The sequence below is a fragment of the Manacus vitellinus genome, unplaced genomic scaffold, assembly GCF_001715985.3.
Source record: "Manacus vitellinus isolate BGI_N305 unplaced genomic scaffold, ASM171598v3 scaffold_5_pilon, whole genome shotgun sequence".
Lineage (NCBI taxonomy): Eukaryota > Metazoa > Chordata > Aves > Passeriformes > Pipridae > Manacus > Manacus vitellinus.
In genome coordinates, this window is record NW_021940682.1 from 12,341,233 (window position 1) to 12,347,566 (window position 6,334).

Here is a 6,334-nt window from a genome sequence, read left to right on the forward strand (position 1 = left end):
GGCTGTCCCCACCAGAAGGGCTCAGTCCGGCAGGGCTGCTGCTGGTGGCGGTGCTTGTGTAGCACGGTCTCTGACCAGGCGCAGCTCTTCCCCGGGGCCGCGGTATCACAGGATCAAAGAATGGGTCAGGTTGGAAGGGACCACAGTGGGTCTTCTGGTCCAGCCTCCCAGCACAAGACAGGGTCATCCTGGAGCACAGTGCACAGGTTTGCAGCCAGATGGTTCTGGAATACCTCCAGCAAGGAAGACTTCACAGCCTCTCTGGGCAACCTGTTCCAGTGCACGGTCACCTTCACAGTAAAGAAGTTCTTCCTCATATTCAGGTGGAACTTCCTGTGCATCAGTTTCTATCCATTGCCTCTTGTCCCTTGGCACCACTGAGAGGAGCCTGGCTCCATTCTCTTGACATCCTCCCTTCAGATACTGATAGACACTGATGAGGGCCCCTTTGCAATTGTCTGTTCTCAAGGCTGAACAGGCCCAGCTGCCCCAGCCTTTCCTTGTAAGAGAGATGCTCCTGTCCCCCAGTCATCCTCAATGCCCTGGGAGGTGGGGACCAGGGGAAAGAGTGCCCTTCCAGGCAATGTCCTGCTCACCTTGTCCCTGTCCTCACCCCTCATCACCTCAGTGGACAGTGCCTGCTGTTACCGGGGCAGACAAGGTTTTTATAGAGGTTTCTTGCTCTATTCCAACCTGTGTCGAGCTTCATCAGTTGAGAGGAGAACAGGTTACATCCCCCAGTGACTTCCTACATTTTGCACAGCCTTCATCAGAGGCTGATGAAGAGGAGTAGGTCGATGAAGGAGAAAGATGGCTCCTGGGATCCCAGTCCGACAAAGCTTTTGGTGGGACAGAACCTTGGGGGAGGGATCTGTGGGTCTGTGTTACCCCTTCCCTCTACAGAAGTAAAATCTCACTGCAGACCTGAAAAGATCATTTCCCTCTGGTGATATAGGGCCTAAAGAGCACGTTTTCCTTCCGCTTTTAAGCTTTGTTCTGAAGAAATACGGGCTGCTGAGTGAAGATGATAGTTGGACTGACTTCTCCACTGAGATTTATAAACCTCTCTTATGAAACATTTATATGAAACACTTCATAATCCACCAGTCCTGCCAATTTACCAGAATTGGAAAGAAGGATTTTCCTTCTAGGTGAAGGCAGCCAAAGACATTCCACACATCTGCCATCAACACATGTACATGCAATCTCCACAACAGAGGTAACAAGAATATTTTTGTTTTGTGCAGTTCTTCATAACCTGTAGTCGTTTTTCATTACATGAGGTTCTTAAGTATTTTAACTAAACTAGTGTGAAACTTGTGTTTCACAATAACCTCTGCTAGCATCCTCCTCTGATAAATACAGTACACTCCTTTCCTTGCTTTCTTCTGGTATTGGGATTTAAACACAGAAAAACTCAATAAAGTTTACACATTTCCACATGGTTTCACATAACAACATTAGTTTCATGTGTTTTGGTATATCACAAAGATTTAGATACACTCATCATCCATGTATTCAGATTTTTGAGTTTTGAGTTTAAACTGAAACATCAAGTGAGAAGAATTTTTCGTGACCACAGGTTTTTACTGCAAATGCTATTATGCAGCTTGATTCTGCCTCCTAGGTACCATAAGCAGTAATAAGTTATTTTTTTTTTAAATGGCCAGAAGATGTCAAGTAATGCAAGAACACTAAGTCTGGGGCCTTGGGGAATGTATTTTCCCCTTTATCTATTTTATAGCTTTTGCTCACTAAATGCAATACCATGATGATACTATTCATCTTACTGTGGAGTCTTAAGATCTTTGGATGAATTCTGTCACGTCAGCTCAGAATTTCACAAGTGAGTAGAAAGATGAACACTGACCAGTGTGCAGGTTCTTCAGGGCACAGAGCAGACAATGCCCTTTTTTCGAACCACTAGTCAATATTTTGAATCTCCTTGATAACACGGCCCTCAAATCTTTCAAACTTGAAACAAAAATATTGTTTCTCCCATGGTGTTTTTGCTGAAATTTATCAATGTTGTTTTGATGGAAAAACTACTTATCCACTTGTTTTACTCAGTGCTTTTCTTTAGGACAGCACAGTAGGAACAAGCGTTCACTGTTTTTGGAGTCAGAACAGCAGTCAGTGGTTAAACTTCTCAGCCATCTGGGGCCAGGGAGTCCAAGCCAGGATTTCCCTTCACATACATTTTATTTTGTGTTCCTCCATAAGTAACAGTTTCTGTCACACATTTATCACTCATTCTTTAATTGGATTATTGTTTTATTCCTATGCTAAGTAAATTCTCAAACTCCATATTTCATGAGGTCATGACCTGTTTCCTGAGACTGTCATTTTGTGTCTGAAATTTTCAGTAAGGAAATGAAAATCTTCAGATATCTTCTGTTCTATTTAGTAGATGTTAGCTAAGAAAGCTGTCAAAGGTGAGCAAGTATGCTTCTTTAAACAAGAACAGATATATCAGCTTGCTTCAGAATGTGCCTTCCTTGTGCTCTGGCCTCTGTGATTTGGAAAAGTATGTGTTTGAAATGAGAAATTACAATTTTTGTAGAAATAGCAGTGGATGTGTGTGTGTGTGTGTGTGTGTGTGTTATTCTTCTAACATTCTCCAGAGTTCTCAAAACTGTGAAATTCTTAGTGTAACAGATTGGAAATAGGTCTGTCCTAAAACTATGAACTCCATGGTGCTTCAGGATCTTATATTCATTCTTGATAGTGATCTTTCTAATGCTTGTTATCATCCCTGCTTTTTTTTTTTTTATGGAGTTCTTATTTATATTAGACAATTCTTATTAAAAAATACTTGAAAGCTGCTACAGAGCCAAGCAATGCTATGTGAAAAAGACTGAATGCAGAAATCCAGAAGAAATTATCCACAGGTAATTAACCAAGTCACAGTAGGATGAGACCAGATGGAATTAAATCAATTTCAAGATATTTTTATTTTTCCAAGGATCAGTATCTTTCTGTGGTGTTGAAAAATTCTTCAGCTACATAAGGGTGCCTTCCTTTTAGATAGTATTCCCCCTTTAGCACTAAAATTCCTGCTACCCTTGGAAGGAAGTGGTTGCTCAGGTGACCTTCGTATTGTGCCACCCCAGAGCTGTGAAGAGGAGTCATGAACAGGGCCTGCACTGTGACAGTGCACCTGAGAGGCAGACCTATAAGAGTAGTCAGCTTTAACACCCACACCATGAGGGCCAAAGGATGTGTTTATTCACAGCAGACTGGTACCCAGCCAAAGAGGGGGCTGGGCAGGTGCAATTCTGAAATTACTACATCCCATTTAGAAAGTGTGGTCCAAAGAGTGAGGTGCAAGCTTGGATTCAGTTCCCAGGTCTACCACATGCTTCTTGTATGACTTTGGGCAAAGGACTGTAAATCCAAGCCATCAGATTTCAACAGAGAGGTGTTTAAATACCCGTGAAAGTCTGAATTTTAGTGATATTGTGCCTCCATTCCCCATCTGCTGAATCAGTAGCAGTATCACTTTCCTACCTTGAGCTGAACTGTGAATGGCTTAGATACTGGGAAAGCAAGAGAGGTAAGAGGAAAGAAATGACAAGTGGAGCCACTTCCCGAGCTCCTGTATGCAATCCCTTAGAAGAACTGAACTCATTTTTGAGCCTTTTCCTCACTACTACTTAACTTCTAGCCTTTCTTTCACAGGATGCACAGAAATGCAGCATGTTGACACATATTCCACTTAGTAAATCTGATTAAAATTGACCAACATTTCAAAAATTACTGGGGGGAGGTAAGGCACGTAGCTGCTGCATAAATGCCTAAGTCTTGTTCCTTTAGAGAAAAGGAAAACCAACTTGTTGTTTTCACCACAGGAACAGGTAGTTAAGCAAGTCAATATAAATATATCGCTGGAAGTGTAGCTGTGCTAGTTAATCTCAACCTGGTGGGGTTAAATGTGGCTGGCAGCAATCCCTTTGAAAGGTACCCAGAGCAGAACTGACTTGTAATCAGGTAATTTATATGTTAAAACATGTCTCAAACATCAAATATAAACATTCCACAAGAGCAACAGAGAACTTCAAAGTACACGTTCAAGATGTTGGTCCGGACAGAACCATTTGAAGGACTAGAAGAGATTTTGACAGAACCCTCTAACGTGTCTATGAGTAATACAGCAACAGGTGGAGGTAAAACTATAACAATATCTCCTCTGTTTTGTTTTCAGCAGAGCAATGACAGAGTTTTGAGATGCAATCTGAGAAGAACTTGCTTTGCAACTGTGCCATTACAGCCTCCTGGATAAAACCATTTGCATTGGTTTTGGCTCTTTTCAAAGCACAGGAGAAAAAAAATCAATGCTCAATTTAAATAGCAAAGGATGAAACCATTTAGCTTTTCAAACCTTATGACAAGTAATATAAAGTATAAAATGGAAGGGCTAAGTAGCTCTGGTAAAACTTTATTTTTTTGTAGCTAAATTTATCACACATTTCCCAAGTGTCATTCACGTGGGTTTGTTTGATATCCTTGGCATTCAACTGCATTCTATGGATATTTTTTGGATTTTCTCCCTGTTATCAGCTACATGTGGGATTGAAATTTCTTAGTAGAACAAGTATGGTGAAAGATACCTTTTTTAATTCTACTGTGCAAGAGGACAAGCTGCTTAATGGTTATGCAGTGAAACCCTACATCTCCCAGGGGTGGGGATTCTGGCTTCCATTACGTCTCTGTTTTGGGTACTGCAGAGGGAGCTCAGAAGGCAGCTCAGATGAAGATGGAAAGTGAGGAAATGTGGGCTATTGCTCAGTCCAGTTCCGATGGCAAAGTTAGAGTTACAAAAACCCAGAGGCTGTTGGCCCTGACATAGTGGACTTAGGGAGTACAGACTCTGGAGGGCTACAGAACTAGATTTTGCTCTGTATCATGAAAATTTATCTTTATAAAGCCCATATTCTCACACTGTGTCCATATGGCTGATTTGCAAAATAGGTAATAGGTTGATCTCTTCTTTTTGCTTGGCACATGTCATGGTTTAACCCCAGCCAGCAAGTATCACACAGCTGCTCGCTCACTCGCCCCACCTCAGCAGGGAGGAGAATCACAACAAAAAAGTAACCTCATGGATTGAGATAATAGCAGTTTAATGATTAAAATAAAATACCATGGTATTACTACTACTACTACTACTACTAGTAGTAGTAGAAAACAGGAGAGAGAGGACTAAAACTCAAGAAAAACAAGTGATGCATGGCACAGTTGCTCACCACCCACTGACTCATGCCCAGCCTGTCCCCAAACAGTAATCAGCAGCTTCTGGACAACTCCCCTCAGTTTGTTTTCTGAACATAACATTCTGTGGTATGGATTATCCATTTGGCAAGTTCAGATCAGCTGTCCTGGCTGTGTGCTTCCCCAGCTTCTTGTGCACCTGCTTGCTGGCAGAGCATGAGTAGATGAAAAGTCCTTGATTTAGAGTAAACACCACTTAGCAACAACTAAAACATCAGTGTGTTATCAACATTATTCTCATACTAAATCCAAAACACAACACTGTGCCAGCTACTGGGGAGGAAATTAACTCAATCGCAGCCAAAACCAGGACGGCATGAATGTAGGAATTCAGGACTTTCCTAGAAGAATCAGAGGTTTACAGCGGCTGTGGCAATTGGGAGTGTTTGTAGTTTTCTTCCTGTAGACATGGGATCCCAAACTGCACTGATTCAAAGGTCTGTGTACATTACCATTGTGTCATCAGCATCACAAAACCAAAATTTTCCCCCTAGAATCTGTCACACAGGTGGGATCTTAGCAGTGCCCCTTCACTGTCACTAACATACTGACTGACAGTGTCGCATTTGCAGTGTAGGCAGAGACATAGATTTCTTCTGTCAATTTAAACATGAAAACTGGAATTCTTCTCACTTGAATTTGTCCAAAGTTAGGACTAGGGAGAGGCTCGCTCTTTAGAAATACCTGTCTCCAGAAGGATGAGTTACCATCTGAACATGCCTGTCTTTCTCTGTCGGCTACAGAAGGAGCTCAGATCCAGAGCTTGTACAAGTGGCCAAACGTTGAGGTGACTGATCTAAGGCAAGAAAATGAATCTAAGCTTGAAAAAATGGCCAGTGGTATTTCAATTACGTTAATATTCTGAAAATGCAAGGACTGTGTCAGCTTTATTAACGCTAATATTTAGGTGATTTTGCATTCAGCACCGAGAATATTGTCCTTTATAAGAAGGTGGCACTGTGGGCTTTCATTTACTGAGACAGCCTTCTTCCCAGTTTATATATAGAAAGAATATATAGAAATCTTTGTGGGAAAAGAAATTCTAATATTATTTTAATGATCA